Genomic DNA, 16,238 nt, shown 5'->3' with positions numbered 1-16,238 from the left:
AAAAAAAAAAAAAAAAAATTTGAATTTCATGTCATTTTCACGTGTCCAGGAACGTTTTCTCTTGATTCCCTACCACCACCATTTGAAAATAAAGCATTCCCATCTCACAACACTTTGAGCACATCCCTATAACATCACCCCCAAATCTGATTTGTCCTGCCAACCTCCCAAATGTCAGCTTCCTCTTCCACCTGCATCTCCAGGGGCTCTCTGTCTTCACTCCTGCTCTCAGGGGTTCATGGGTGCCCTCTGCCTGGGACTCCTGCCCTCCTTGCCCCTGCCCTCACAGCAGCTTGGCACTCCTCTGCCCATGATGCAAATACCAATTCCAAGTGTGTTTCCCCCATTGGCTTTGTTGCGAGCCTCATGAAAATCCAGGTACTGGCGTCCTGTGTGCCCAGCGAGGCACAAAACACATCTCTCCATTTCCACTGCTGCCAGCAGACTCAAAGGTGACAGAACAAGGACAGGCCAGGAGACCTGGGTTTGGGTCTGCCCTCTTCCCCCCAGAAAGGGCTTTCTCAGACTGTGATTCTTGTCTGTGATTTGAGTCTGGGTTGGCTCTTCCTTTATCTGAAAAGCTCTGTTTCCCTCAGGACTGTGTACCCTACAGGTTGGGGACAAGGTCTGACTGGGGCAAATGTACCTCTTTAGCCTTTGTTTGTTTTGATTTTTGTTGCTTTTGAGCCACAGTCTAGCTAAGTTGCTGAAGCTGGCCTTGAACTTGCCATCCTCCTGCGTCAAACTCCCAACACTCTGGGGTTGCAGGCATGTGCCACCATGTCTCTCTCTCTCTCTCTCTCTCTCTCTCTCTCTCTCTCTCTCTCTCTCTCTTCCAATACCATGGATCATAACACTTACACTTTCCAAGTAGGTGCTTATGCCACTGAGCTATATCCTGGCCCTACCGTGTGTCTCTTTAATGTAGTGGGGGTTGTTGTTGTTGTTGTTTTGTATTAGTGATTTTACCACAAGATGACCAGTGGCAAAGAAGTAGATGATATGGTCACCCAGTCTTCTTTTAAGTGTCTAACTGTCGCAATAGGCATGCTTCTCCCAAAACCAGTCCGCTGTACTTATAGCTCGACTCCCTTTGGAGTTATTTATTTGTAGTGCTGAGGATGGAATCCTGGGCTTTGTACATGTCAGGCATGTGCTTTACCATGAAGCTAAATCCCCACTCTCTTTTTTTGTTTTTTAAAATCAGACGCAGAACATTCTCATCTGCCCCTAGGTCTGAAACCCTGCTCAAAGGATGAAGTGGGAGATAGGGTACTCCCTCGCCTGCCCCCCACCACTGTGTGGGTGAGAGAGTGGGACTGTCCTGCCCTCCCTAGAGCGGGTGCTTCTGGAGACTTCTGGGAAGCTGCTCCTTGCTTTTGGTCTTCTCCCCACTCAGGGCTTTGTTTTCTCGACCTTTCCAGATTCCCAAGCTTCTTGGGAGGCCTGGGAAGAAGGGGGGCCACTGCCTTGCTTAGGGTCATACCAAAGTCCGCCTCCGCCTCCGCCTCCCCAGGCTGCTTTTTGAGTCCGTGGGGCTGTGTGGTGAGTGGAGATGACAAGTGACTTGCTAAGTCACAAACAGCCTGAGTCCTCCCAGCTCCGCCCCTATGGTGCTTGGAGCCCCCCTCTGACACTCCTCAGAGCCTTCCTCCTGGGAGTCCCAGAAGCTGGGCTTGGCACCCAGAAGGGGCTCAGCAATCTGAATTCCTCAGTAATTGAGATCTGGGTTCTAATTCAACTCCACTGTGTGTCCTTGTCAGCCTCTATTTCCCCATCTACAGAGAGGAAAGCATCACTGCCCTGGCATCCTGTGGGCATCAGTGACCCCTGAATCTCTGACATCCCCCTCCCCCTCACTTCCTCTCTTCAGAAAAGTTGTGGGGGCCAAGCTTGATTGGTGGCCCCCCACCCCATCTCCTCCAGAGCTGCTGCTGACAAGGAGTTCGCTGAGCCCTGCCTGGTAGAGGCCCAGATACAAGATTAAGCAGCCCTAGGCTGGTATCACCTTACAGCCCTGCCGTCCCCTTTCACCTGAGGCTGATTTGGCTCTAGGAACAATTGCTAGATCTGTTATCCCTTCTGTAGCTGTTGTCTGGCCTGGTGGAGACTGCATTCCACTCTCCTTGGGACTTTGTACTCCAGCCCTGGGGTTTCCAGGTGAGGTCTCTTGGGGCCTGCAGGGTGGCTGCTGGAGCTGTGGCAAAGTGAACTAGCTTTGGTCCTCCTGGCTGGGCTGAGCTGGGCTGGGCTCTGGGTCTAAAGTCCTGGGTGGAGGCAGCGCAGGAGAAGACAGAGCAGGTGGACTGGCTGGACATGTGACGGGGCATTCAGCAAATGTTTGGTCTCCTTTCTTTTCTATCACTTATTAGCTGAAGTCAACAGACCTCCTTCTTTCTCCCGCACCCATTCGATTCACTGGTGCTCTACTGAGCCCCACCCAAGCCCGTTGGTCGGGCCTCCCTGCACCTGGCTTAAGGATCCCCTGTCCAGAAAGCCTTTTTGAAAAAGCTGCTTATTGTTCAAGGCTTAGCCCTGGGGCTGGAGGCATAGCTCAGTGAGAGGGTACATGCCTAGCATGTGCAGGTTGGATCCCAGCATCAAAAATATAGGGCTGAAAAAAAAAAAAAAAAAAAAGTGCCGGGGAGATGGCTCAGTAGGATAAGCGCTTGACTGGCAAACGCAAGGATCTGATTTCAATCCCCGGTTCCGCAAAAAAAAAAAAAAAAAAAGAAAGAAAAGAAAAGAAAAAAGTCGCAGCACTCAGGAAGCTCTTCAGAAGGAACACTGTGGAGTTCAAATCAGCCACAGCCACATAGACTCTGTCTCAAAAAAATAAATAAAAACTAAATTAAAAAAAAATGGCTATTGAGGCAGCCCTGACCCTCACTATAGATAGGTACAGATATAGATACAGAGATGATAGATAAAAAGATCCAGCCCAGATAGCCCACCTCCCTGAAGGCCCCTGAAAGGACTCAATTCCCAGCCCTGTCAGGTAGGGGCAATGGTTTGGATCAGGAGCCATTCCCCGAGCTGGGCATGGTGGCACACGCCTGTAATCCCAGCACACAGGAGGCTGAGGCAGGAGGATCATTGCTAGTTTGAGACAAGCCTGGGCTACACAGTAAACTCAAGGCCACCCTGAGTTGCATAGCTGGACCCTGTCTCAAAAAGACAAATGAAAAAAAAAAAGGAGGGGGATCCATTCCATGAGGAGTCAGGGGGTCTGGGAAGTTCCTAAAATTCCTGGGAATGTGCTGTGTGTTTATGAGCATGTGAATGTGTGAACATGGGAGTATTTTCTATGTGTGGATGAAGAGGCAGGTAAGCACATGTGTAGCCATGGTGGTGCGGGTGTGCAGGTAGACAGTGGTGTACAAGGATGTGAGCATGCGCAATGCACATTCTCCTGGGCTGAGGACCCAGGTGAGGAATGGCAGGCCACGTCTCTGCCAGGCAGGAAGGTTGTACAGACTCTGAAACACAGCATAAAAGGAAAATCCAGGTTGACGAACAGAGCAAGGACAGCAGGTGAGAGGGTGCCCCATGGATTTGGGGAGGGCTGGTCACAGCAGGGGTGGAGGTCATGCAGGGAGGTCCTTGAGGTGAGGACCCCACAGTCTCCGAGGATGTCCAGGAGCTGAGAGCTGACCAAGTCCGTAGGTAGAAGCTGAGCTGTGACTGCCCCAGGAAGAGACCTGCTGGGGTGGTGCTAGGGGACCTGGCTGAGTCACACTGGTGGCCCCAGCTGGCTTTAGGCTCCCAGTGCACACAGAGCGAACTCTTGCCTGTGGCGCACCCAAAGGGGCTTCCCTCTGTCCAGTCACTGCACATGCACCCCTGTCACACCCCACGACCTTGCACACAGAGACATCCATGTGCACACGTGGCATACCCTGGAACCCCCAAAGCCTTGCTGGGCACACCCCACAACTCACACGACTACATTCCACAGGGTCACCGAGGGAAGGGCAGGGGTAGGAACGGTGAGATCCAGGAAGGGTGGACCTCTTTCCTGCTTCCCATCCCTAGCACCAGCTCCGGCCATGGTGCCTGTGACATGGGGCAGAAGCTCTCCCCCATGAGGGGGAGGGATGCCAACTCCGCCCAGGCACCCAGCTTCAGCTTCTCACTCTGTGAAGCTAAGACTTTGTCCTCACAGGCTCTCGGCCAAGCCAGAAGCTGGCAGCCTGTGGCCCCAGGGAGTGCTGGGCTTGAAGGTGATCTTGGAACATCCAGTCTGTCTTCATTTGTGGAAGCCTAAAGCTCATGGGCCCAGAGGTGGCTTGTGAAGGGTCAGTAGCTTCCCTAGTCTGTTTGATGACCAGGAACTTTGGTATATCCAGGTGCTGTCTGGAGCCAGGCCAATGGGTGGAACAGAAAGAACAAAATTCACCCACAATATCTGGGCGGCACCACAGAACAAGGCTGTGGGGTTGCCCCTCCCCCCAGAGGCTGAGCTGCACAACAGGTCTCAGTCACTGCCCCCTCCAACCCATGCACACTCTGGCACAGAACCACCACACGCAGCCCCCAGCACTCAGGCCTTCGAGAGCCTCGGGGTTGTCTCGGGGCTCCTGGCACGCCTTAGGGCCATGGCGCTCTGCTTACATGCCTCCCATGACATGGTGCTCCCTCATTCACAAGCCAGCTTCCCTTATCTTACTGGAAAGCCACCCTGGTGCCTAGAAATCCTGGACCTCCTACCTGGGCCCCAGCAGGCGAGGGGTTTCTTTATCTGCTCCAACGTTCCTCCAGAATTTGGCTGAGTTCTTCCACCACCTCCCCCAGCTTCCTTAGACTACGCTGTGACTCAGTTTCTAGACCTTGCCATCCCAGCCACTCACCTATCTACCCTTTTCCCTCATGGGGCCTGAGGCTGGCAGAGGGACTTGTGCCCCCGTGACCTATTCTCCGTGGCGTGTCACACGGCCTCACTGTGGCCAGGTTCCCTGCTGCTCCTCTGCACTTCTGAGAGCTCCTGTGTAAGTTTGAGGAGGTTGGCTGGCACTTACAAAGGCTCATGTGGGTCTCCAAATTCTGGCAGCTCTGAGAGGTAGCATTAAAAAAAAGCTGAGGCAGTGGGGCAGTGGGGCACAGTGGTGCATGCCTGGAATCCCAGCACTCAGAGGATGAGGCAGGAGGATCAGTGGGAGTTCGAGGCCAGCCAGGGCTACAAAGTGAGCTGAAGGCCAGCCTGAACTGCATGGCAAGACCTTGTCTAAAAAAAAAAAAAGCTGGAAATACAGCTTAATGAGAACCCTTGTTTATTCCTCTGTATCAGAAAGAAAGAAAGAAAAAAAAAAAGACAGAAAGAAAAAGAGGGCTGGGGGTGGATTTCAGTGATGGAGGGCTTGTCTAGCATATGTAAGGCCCTGGGTTCATCCCTAGTGTCACAAAAATAGTAATTTTTTTAAAAAGGTGACAGGGTTTGAACTGTGCTACAGTCCATTTAACCTCTCTGTGCCTCAGTTTCCCTACCTTTAGGATGGGAATAGGAACTATATCTCCTTCCAAGGGTAGCACCCACATTAGATAAACGTGTGCATGCTAAAGCTCACAGCAGCGTGGCTGGTGTTGCTCCCCTCCTTTTCACCTCCTCCGCACAAGTGGTTGATGCCCAGAAACTGGCTGCCTGGGATCCCCTTCTTCTCCTTTTCCTTCTTTTGTGTACTGGGGATCAAACTCGGGACCTTGGGTTTGCCAGGCAGGTGCTATGCCACTGAGCTATCTCGCTGGCTTGCCTTCTAAGTACAGGTCACCATATTTGCCAGTGGAGAAGGTCTCTGCTGGCCATTGAACTCCAAACTGCCCCCAGTACAGTGGTAAAGATCTGGGGCTCACAGAGAGGCTGAGGCTGCCCAACACCACCGGAGACTGTCAGGACAGGGCCTGGAAGTGTGACCTTCATGGAGGAGTACATGTGGCCCCAGGCTGAGGCCACTCATTGGGTGCTCTGCTGCCACCTCAAGAACACTGGACCTCAGTGCAGGAATAGGGTCTGCAGAAGCAGCACCCTGCCTTGGGCACATGCCCTCGGAGTGTGGAACACCTCCTCACAGAACTGGGGTTCTAGAGCCACCCTCACCCTTGATTCACCACAAGCTGACTGCACACACAATGTGTGGCTTGGCCTCAGGGATTGCTGGAAGGAACTTGGTGTCTTCCGGAGCACTAGCCAGTTCTCAGGACTTGACACCAAGGAGCAGGGAGCCTCCTGCCCCAGGGTCTCTCTGACCCATGGCTCAACCTACTAAGACCAACCTGACTCCAGGCTGGCCTCTCTTATCCCCTCTGTCCCCAGGGCCACCCAGCCAGACAGAGCAGGACTGTGGAAGGTCAAAAGACTGTGCCACTCTGCCAAGTACCTGCCAGGATGCTGGGATAGCATTCCTGAGGATGGAGTCAGACTGGGGTACAAGAAAGAGTCAGGAGCCCTGAGACAGTCCACAGGAATGTAAACTGGTACAGCCACCCTATGGGGGGAAAAATGGAATTATATGACCCAGAAATTCCATCTCCTCTCCAATCACAGTGAATGTCATTATCTGGTGACATTTCCCCAGAACCTGGAAGGCCAGGTGGGGCCAGGGTGGAGCTGGCAGAAAAAAGTTTCTCATGATTAGAAAGCCAGGGCTAGGCAGGACAGGACAGGGCAGGGCAGGGTGAAGGTGATAACCATGACCATGACATTGCTTTCTTAGTGCCTCCCCACAAAGCCCAGGCACAATGTTGTCACCAACAGGAGAAACAGGTCCGGCCTCATTCTCCCATGGGGTCAGAAAGCCCCCTCCTCCCCATCAGTGGACTTGGAGCAGAGAAGACAAGCAAGGCCTAAAGAGAAAGGTCTTGGAGCCTTTAGTCTACTTGGGCCCAGCCAGGCCAGCCTGTCCTCCTGGGCCCATTCCAATTGGGTCCTCTGCTTTCAGCAGTTTGTGGGACACTATTCAACCTCCCACCCTGTCCCACAGGAACCCATCAGGAGCACACGGCTCTAAGGGCTAGACTCCATGGGGGATGATGGTCTGCCAAGATGGCTACCAAGATAGCTTCCTTCTTCCCAGCCATGGGCCACACTCCCAACAAAATCTGGGGACCATCCACCCCTGCACTGAACCAGCCTCAAGCCTGGTGAGCAGAGGCCCAGAGGAGGGTATGATCTGCCACCCCCCCAGCCCAGGGCTTCTGAGGAGTTTCTGTTTGTAGTCAACTGCCAGAGCCAGCAGGGAGGCCAGGTCCTGTGAGAGATCCTTGCCCCTGGACACCTCAGCCTCTCAGGAGGTTGTGGAGCTTGGCAAAGTCCTGCTGTGTTCCTGCCCACCAAGCCTGAGCCCTTCATACAGGTGGCCAAGCTGAGATACAATGTAGATCCTCTGGATGGGAGCCCTGAAGTTGGAAGGGGAGTGAGGGTCCAGGTGTGACACTGAGGGGTGGAGCCAGGTGCCTTCCAAGGCCCTCCCACCCCATCCCTGGCCCTGGCCCCACTCCCTCTTCAGCCCTCTGCGCTATTTTCACCACCTCACCCCTGATGATTCTCCTGCCTGGGATCCTTCTCTCTCTACCCTTGAATTAATCATTCACTCAATTCATCAGTCTGCCTGTTATTCACTCAGGAAAAAATTCTGAGAGCCACCTGGATGGCAGCCCTCGGGGGACAAAGAGATCACAGTGCTTTAAGGGAGACAGACCCAGAAGCCAAAGTGCAGCATCACTGAGAACAGAGCCATGAGTGAACTGTCCCCGAAAGAAAAATGTCTCAGGCATGGCTAGTGTGATCCCAGCACTCGGGAGGCTGAAGCAGGAGAGTCACAAGTTCAAGCCCAGCCTGGGCAACTCATTGACTTAGAGATACCCTGTATTTAAAAAAAAAAAAAAGCAGCAGCAGAGGGGGACTGTGAGTTCAATTCCTGATACAAAAAAAAAAAAAAAGGCCCCTGGGTTCAGCTCCCGATACTGCACTGTGAAAAGCAAACGAGAGTCCCTCAAATTCTGTATCCATTCTGTATCCTATCTTCCCACTCTCTCCTTCCTAGGTGCTGGGGACCCCATTTAACTCTCTATCTCCATGAATTTGACCAGAGTCCTTTATGCGTGTGGGTCACACAATATTTGCCTTCTGTTTTGTTTTGGATGCTGGGAATCAAGCCCAGGACCTCGGCCTTGCTAGGCAGGCCCCATGCCACTGAGCTCCATCCCCTCCCCCGTATTTGCCTTTAGGGACTGGCTTACTTCACTTAGCACTTGGTCCTCAGGGTTCATCCTTGTGTAGCAAGGGGATCCCCAGCTCCGCTCAGGCCGAGGGCTACTTAACTGAGGAACCACAGCTTGCTGCCTCTTTCCTCCACCGCGGCATCCCGCCTTGGGCCACTACCACAAGCATGTGGAAGCGTCACTTGGCTCTTTCTTTCAGTTCTGGGTGGGTATCTAACCGTGGCATTTCTGGGTCACGGAAAACTCTACATTTAAGATTCCTTTCTTTTTCCCCTCTCAGTACTGAGTTTTGGGGGTCGTATCCAGGGCTAATATACCCAGCCCTTTTGATTTTTTTTTATTTTTAATTTTATTTATTTATTTATTTATGTGTGTGTGTGTGTGTGTGTGTGTGTGTGTGTGTGGCCAGCTCAGCCCACCAGGAGGCGGGGCTGGCTGGCATGTGGTGCTGGGGGATTGAACAGTGGTCCCTGTGCTTTGTTAAGCTTGTTCTAAGTAGGTGCTTTAGACCACTGAGCCATCTCACCAGCCCCCCTTTTGATTTTTTTTTGAGACCAAGTTTCTCTGAGTTGCTAAATTCCCCGGGCTAGGCTTGCAGTTTTGATCCTCCTGCCTCAGCTTCCCAGAGTGCTAAGACTACAGGCATGCACAGCTGGCTAAGGTCTTCTACCAGGTGATTGTTCAAATGATCCTAAGTAGGATTATAGCCAATCTGGTTTTGCTCAGAAACTAAAAAATCCACTCAATTAAAAACCCCTCCACTTCTTCAGATTATATCCAGAGACTTCAGTTGCAAACATTCTATAGCTGTGGTGTCCAGCGGGGTGAGCTGGAGCTGGGGAGCCCCAGGTTGCAGCCGGCCGTGTGGAGATGTTCAGGGCAAGTGAAGTGGAGATGCAGCCTCGAGGACAATGAAGCGTCCCTCATCACTGACTTCCACACTGGTTACATGTGGAAATGATAATATTTTGGCTGTACTGGGTTTAAGAAGCTATTGTGGTTAATTAATTTCACCTGTTTCCCTGTCTTTTATTTATTTATATTTTTTCATTTCTTTGAGACAGAGTTCTGCTATGTAGCCCAGCTGGCCTTGAACTCACAGCTGTTCTCCTACCTCAGTCTCTCCTGAGTGCTGGGTCGCAGGGTGTGTCACCAAGTCTGGCTTGTTCTTTTTCAAATATGGCGGTAGTGTTGTAGGCAGCTAAATCAGATAGAAATATTATTATAGGCAGTCAGACATAGCTAGGTCCTCGGAAGGAGCCAGTGCGGAAGACAAGACCTTGCAGCTGTGGACCAGACTCAAGACAAAAGATCAAATGTTTGCCCCCCTGAAGACACACACTTGGGATTGATCATTACCTTGAGGAAGCCAAGAAGAGTTAGGAATCCAACCCCCTATAGGAAAGCCGCTGTTCCGTATTCGTGCCTGTTTGCTGTGTGACTTGCTTCCCCATTCAATCCCGATTTAAACAGTTTTACCTGAGCAATTGTGCTTGAACGTTTATTGGTTGACCCTAGTTTTGTCCCACCTCACATGTGAGTTCCCATGTTCTCCACCTTAGACTTGCCTCACTTCAAGGTTTTGCTCTATAACAATCGCTAGGGGCAAAGCAGATAGCTCAGTGGACTAAAGCCCCTGCTTAGGCAGAGCGCAGAGAGCAGGTTTGATCCCTGGCGGCCCTGTGGGCCCCAGGCTCTTCCCAGATCCAGACCCAGTCTAACAGAGACTGGAAACCCCAGGGCTGTTCCAGAGGTACCACTCATGTAGGAGAGACTCCCAACCTGAAGGATACCTGGGCCCAGTTTGTGTTCTCTGAAACTGAAGAATGAATTTTAGGAACAACAGAGGTTAACAGCAGAATATATTTATTGGGGGAAAGAAAGCTGTCCAAGAGAGGGACATAAGGGGTCCTGAGCGGGTTGCCCAGGAATCTGCTGTTTCTAATGATATTTTATTTTATTATGTATTTAGTACAGGGTCTACAGGGTCTCACTACACAGATCAGACTTGTAGTGATCCTTCCTGTTTTTCATCCTCCCAAGTGCTGGGATTACAGGCAAGCGCCCCCACGCCCAGTCTCAATTGCTGAGGGCAGGGCCAACATGGCAGTCTGGGGACTGAACCCTTGGTCCCTGCATCTACCTAAGCAGGTGCTTTAATCCACTGAGCTATCTGGCCAGTCCAGTTTCCAGTTTTCTCACTGCCCTGGAAAAGCACCCTGCACAGAGAGCAGTCCCAGTCACATCAACCATTCCCCAGTCCCTGGCCATCATTAACCTCTGCCTTCTATCTCTATGGATTTGCCTGCTCTGGACACTGGACTCAGACAATAGGTGGCCTTTCATCCCTAGGTTCTCTTTCACTGAGCATGATTTTTTTTATTTTTGTGCCTGGCTCAGCCCACCCAGGGGTTGGGGCTGGCATGACATGTGGTGCCAGGGATGGAACCTCGGTCCCTGAAGCCTAAGCTTGCCTAAGTAGGTGCTTTAGACCTCTGAGCAAGCTTGCCGGCCCCAAGCATGATGTTTATTTATTTATTTGTGTGTGTGTGTTTGTGTGTGTGTGTGTGGCCAGCTCAGCCCACCAGGGTGCAGGGCTGGCTGGCATGTGGTCCCTGTGCTTTGCTAAGCTTGTTCTAAGTAGGTGCTTTAGACCACTGAGCCATCTCACCAGCCCCCAAGCATAATGTTTTTAAGGTCATCTGCATTGAATGTTAGGATTTGCTCCCCTTAAAATTTTTAAAAATCTTTATTCTTTTGGTACACTACACAGGTCTCACTACACAGCTTGGACTCATAGTGATCCTCCTGTCTCAGCCTCCCCAACGCTCAGATTACAGGCGTGTCACCATGCTCACTTTCAGTGGCTGGCTTGGTGCGGGGCTGGCAACAGCACGCAGTACCAGAGATCCTTGTGCTTGCGAGGCAGGTGCTTAGACCTGAAGCTATCTCCCTGGCCTTTTGTTTTGTTTTGATTTGAATGTTGTTGTTTTTTAAATTTGAGTATGTTTGATTTTTCTTCTTTTTTGAGACAGGGTTTTATTGCCCTTGAACTCAACAATCCTAGCCACAGCCTCTGAGTGCTGGGATTACAGGTGTGCGTCACACCTGTTCTTCCCTCTTTTTAACATTTGTTTCTTGGGGTGCTAGTGTGCAAGGTAGCTGGCTCCTTGGTGTGTGGAGGATAACTGGCCTCTGTTGGTGCTCTTGGCAGGGCTCCCCATGCCCCCATGCCAGTACCTTGTGCCTGGGAGGACGCTTTAGGGTCCTGCTTGGAGGGTGCAGGCCTCACTGCAAGCTGGGAGTGTGGCTTTTGTGTCCCTAAGTCACTGCCTCTATCTATCTATCTATCTATCTATCTATCTATCTATCTATCTATCTATCTAGTGTTGGGTCTTGAACCCAGGGCTGGCCTATAGTATGCAAGCACTTGATCACTGAGCTAAGTCTCCTGCACTCCTTGTGGGTTTAGACCAGGAAGGAGGGGAAGAAAAGAGGGAGGGAGGGAAGGAAGGAGGGAGAGAAAGGGAACATGCCCCTTTCTATAGGTTTAGTGGGCTTTTTGGAAGAAAACTCTATGCGCAAACACAGCCTGCCATCGGTATGGCAAAGCTGGCCTTGTGAGACCAGCCTGACAGCCCTGGGAGCCTCTGTCTGTCTTCAGAGATGCTCCCATCCTGTTCCAAAATCCACCTGCTCTGGGAAGCTTCCAAGACCGGTCAGCCACGAGGCTCTCCTCAGCCCGGCTGCACGGCCATCACATCACGACCCAGCCTCCAGGAGCAGCTGCACCTGGTGGAACCCCGGCTCCTCCGCTCAGCGCTCCAGAGTCCTTCCTGCCCCTGCCCACTCTGCATCCTCAAAGGGCAGCCTGCAGACTGGCCACTCAGGCCAGCACCAGCACCCTGGGAAGGAAGAGTCAGCGTGGACGAAGGCTTGGAGAGAGGGGGTCTAGGGAACAAGGCTTGCTGGTGCACGTCTATGATCCCAGCACTGGGGGAAGACTCAGGCAGGAGGGTCATGAGTTCAAGGCCAGCCTAGGAAACGTGAGAACTTAATGAGACCCTGACTCAAAATTTTAAAAAGTAAGGGCTGTAGATGTAGCTTAGTGTGAAGGCCCTGGGTTCTCTCTTTCTGTCTCTGGGTTTCTCTTGACTTGTTATTGAATCCACACTCAGGGCCTATGGAAATGTTTACTTTCTTTTAAATCAGAAAAAGATCTACATTTATTTATTTTTGCTTTGCTTTTTGAGACAGGGTCTCACCTTGTAGTCCCAGCTGGCTTTGAGCTCACTATATAACCCAGGCTGCCCTTGAACTCTCAGCCTCCTAAATGCTGGGGTAATACCACCATGCCCCGCCAAGTGTTCTTAAGACTGAGAGATCAGTTGTTAGTTGGTCTTTTTGGTACCCACAATTGAATTTAGGACCTTACACTGGTGAGGTAGGTACTGTGCCACTATACTCCTGGTTGAAAAAGAACTTTTTTTTTTCTGTCTTTTTGAGACAGGGTCTTCCTATGCAGCTCAGGCTGGCCTTGAGCTCACTTTGTAGCCCAGGCTGGTCTCAAACTCACAACGATCCTCCTGTCTTAGCCTCCCGAGTGCTGGGATTACTGGCGTGTGCCACCATGCCTAGCTGAAAAAAAGAGCTTTTTTTTTTTTTTTTTTTTTTTGTGGAACCGGGGATTAAACTCAGGCCATGTGCTTGCCAGGGAAGCACTTATTCCACTGAGCCATCTCCCCGACCCCAAAAAAGAGCTTTTGAAGAAGACTTTTAGAATGTTAATACATTAACCTTTACACCAACCCTGAAAGCACAGTCTTCAATATTCAGCCCCTCAGAAGTCACAGTGCACTGTGCCCCCGGCCAGGGCCATCCATAACTTGAGCTCTCAGCTGTCCCAAGGGAGCCAAAGACCTTTCTTCAGGGTACAGCTCCACTGGGCGCCACAAAACCCTCCTTTGCTGGGTCCCCCCAGGGCCTAGGATCAACCAGACTCTCTATCTTGGCACTCAACTGTTTTGAAACTCCTTGAATTTGCTATTTGATTATGATGCAAAAATTCTGGGGGCCAGGGAGATGGCTCAGTGGAATAAGCACTTCCCTGGCAAGTGCAAGGGCTGGAGTTCAACCCCCGGTTCCACCAGGAAAAAAAAAAAAAAAAAAAAAATTATGTTCCTGGATCTTGTTGGTTACTTGATGTGCAAGCCAGAGCCTGTTTGTGTTGACGGCCTTTGCTTGGTCCTCGTGTGGGAATTCCAGCAGAAGCCTCGGTTCCCTGCAATCCACGTGGCATCCACGTGGCATCCACGTGGCAGGAACCAGTGAGGGCTGTCTGGGCTCTCTGGGTGCAGGGCCCTTGGGGAGTGAGGTGGCACTAGGCTAGATCCTGCAGGGTAGGCAGGTTTCAGCCAGTAAAGCATCTGCAAAGGCCCAGGTGCATGAAGGATCCTGTCCAGGCCCAGGTCTGGAAGCGGGGTGGTAGCTGGGTCAAGTGGGGTGCAAGGACCCAGGGGGGCCTTTCTAGCACAGAGAAGCTGCTGTGTGCAGGTCACTTTCTGGGCTGAGGGGCTGGGACCTCTCAATGAATGCAACAGCACCCCTGCCTCCCATTCCCCTCCTCCTGACCCCCTGCTCAGCCCCTTGCTTCCTGCTAAAAAAACTGTGCTGGCTCCCCCAGGTCTCCCCAGCCCTACTCCCTGTCACCTCCCACTGGGTGTGGGCCTTTGCCACCTCCCACTTCCAGCAACTTCTAGGAGCCCCCTCCTTCATCTTGGCTGGGCACCACTGTCTCCAGCTCCTCTGGGACAAGGCCACGCTGGTTCCTGCTGTGTCGGGAAGGGCTTGGTGCCCTCCTGGCCCCCGATCCCAGTGGGTGAGTCAGGTTAGGTGACAAAACCTCAGGCCAGCTTTAGCCAGCAGAAGGACTTGGTGTAAGCTCTTCCTTTCTTCGCTGGGGAGAGCAGGGATGCTCTAGCAAGTTCTTCTGGCCTTGAGGGATTGTGTCAAGTCCACCTTGGGCCTGAAAGGTGCTGGAAAATCAGGAGGAAACAATTTTTGTGGGAGGGTCTCAGTATAGAGCCCAGGCTGCCCTCCAAGTCAAAACAGTCTTGCCTCAGCCTCCCGAGTGCTGGATTACAGGCAACTTTTTTGTTTTTAACATAAAGCTGAGCTCTAAACCTTCTGGACATGAGCTGAGATCAGAGAGTGTACGGGTTTCATCCACAGTCACCCAGGGTTAGACACTGTGGTGGCACCAAGTCAGAAAAGGCCTGTGGTGGAGTGGCAGGAGGCACAAGCCACATGGGACTTGCTGGCATCTACTCTGGCCTCCCTCCCAAGGTGGGATCCAGGGTTAACAGCTGTCCACTCGTTGTTAAAGGACTAGGCTGGGGCTGGTAGTGTGACCCTCATCTGTGTCAGGGGCTCAAGGTCAGATGAACTCCCATCAACAGCCCCTCCCCCCCAAGTCCACATGCCGGGAGAGTCCTTCCTGATGGGGTGGTCCCTTCCCCAGCTGGGTCCTTGCTGTGAGTCAGCCCGCGCCCTGCGATTCCCATTACTGTAGAATCCACAAACCTTTAGGATTCATGTGATGCCTGTTTACTTGATAATGAGTAATGGTAATAAAATGTTATTTTTGAAAAAAAAGTTATTTTTGTATTAAAATGAACACTGGGAACTTGGTGCAGTTGTGCATGCCTATAACACCAGCCACTCAGGAGGCTGAGGTAGGAGGAGTCAAAGTTGGAAGCCAGCCTGAAATACTTAGTGAGACGCTGTCTCAAAATAAATAAATAAAATGGCTGGGGCTACAGCTCAGCTCCTGTACCTAGTACCAGAAGACCAAAACACTGGGATATGGATCTGACTATAAATTGATGAAGGATTTTGTTTCTTACCAACCCCAAAACTCCGGGCGGCTAGGGTGGGGCAGTTTCTCCCCTGGGTAATTCCTGCATTTGTCCATGTCACACACCTCACATTTCTTAAACAGTGCTCAGGGCTGGTGCTGCACTACGGCTGAGTGCGGCAACTGAAGCCAGAGCGCTGGCAAATGCTTTGCACACAGCACGCTGGGTGGAGGCTGGGGCCACGCAAGGGTCTTGAGCTCACCACCGTCTGACCCCGGGATGACTGTTGAAGTGATAATCCAGGAGCTTCATCAGTGTGTGGAGGGCCTTCTGTAGCCGGGGAACAGTATGAGAAGGCTGGCCCGGGCAACCAGCCTGCAGTCTGGGATCCTCTGGGGATCTGCAGGCAGGGGTGCACCCATAAGCGGGCAGCGACATGGCTGTGCTGACTGCCAGCGTCATCTGCCTTCCTTCCACCAGGCCACCCAGGCTTGTGGAAATGTCAAGTGCCTGTCTGCTCGGAACTGGCGTCACCTTTGTGTGGGATGAGCCCACCGGATCAGCAATGATCTGTGTTCTTGGTTTCAAAATAGGACGCTCAGAAGGGAAGAGTCATGAGAGACACACTTGTCAGAGGAAGCGTTCTGGAGCAGGGCCAGAGGCCTCCATCTGGGCTTTGGCTGAGAAGAGGCAAGGACCACGCCCACTGCCTCGCCTGGGTTCCCAGATAAAGCTGCAGGGGGCACTGGCCTGGCACCTGTGGCACATTGCGGCCCTAGCTCCTGTACCTCGTTCCTATCCCAAGCTCCACATGAAAGGACAGGGGAGATCTGACCTCTCACACTTCTGATGACAGGATTGCACTAGACAGTGGTGCAGTTAATAAAGAAGTGAGTTGCACCCTTATTTTGTGGGCAAAAACCCCAACACTAGGCCCAAGCATGCTGCCTCCTGCACTCGCTACCATGCATGTGAAGGACCCTTACAAGCCTGGCACCAACCTTGGGGCTGGAGCCTGTGCGAGGCCCAAATGCCTCCCTCGGGTGGTGGTGCCTGTGCCAAGATCTAAGCAACAAGAAAGCAGCACTCTGAATGTAATCGGTGCTTTAATGTCAGGCTGCTAGGGCCTTCCAGAAGGATCTGCCACCATTGTCACTGGGACTGGCT

The sequence above is a fragment of the Octodon degus genome, unplaced genomic scaffold (assembly GCF_000260255.1).
Source record: "Octodon degus isolate 3935 unplaced genomic scaffold, OctDeg1.0 scaffold00064, whole genome shotgun sequence".
NCBI classification, from domain to species: Eukaryota; Metazoa; Chordata; class Mammalia; order Rodentia; family Octodontidae; genus Octodon; species Octodon degus.
Note: the sequence above shows the minus strand (reverse complement) of the source record.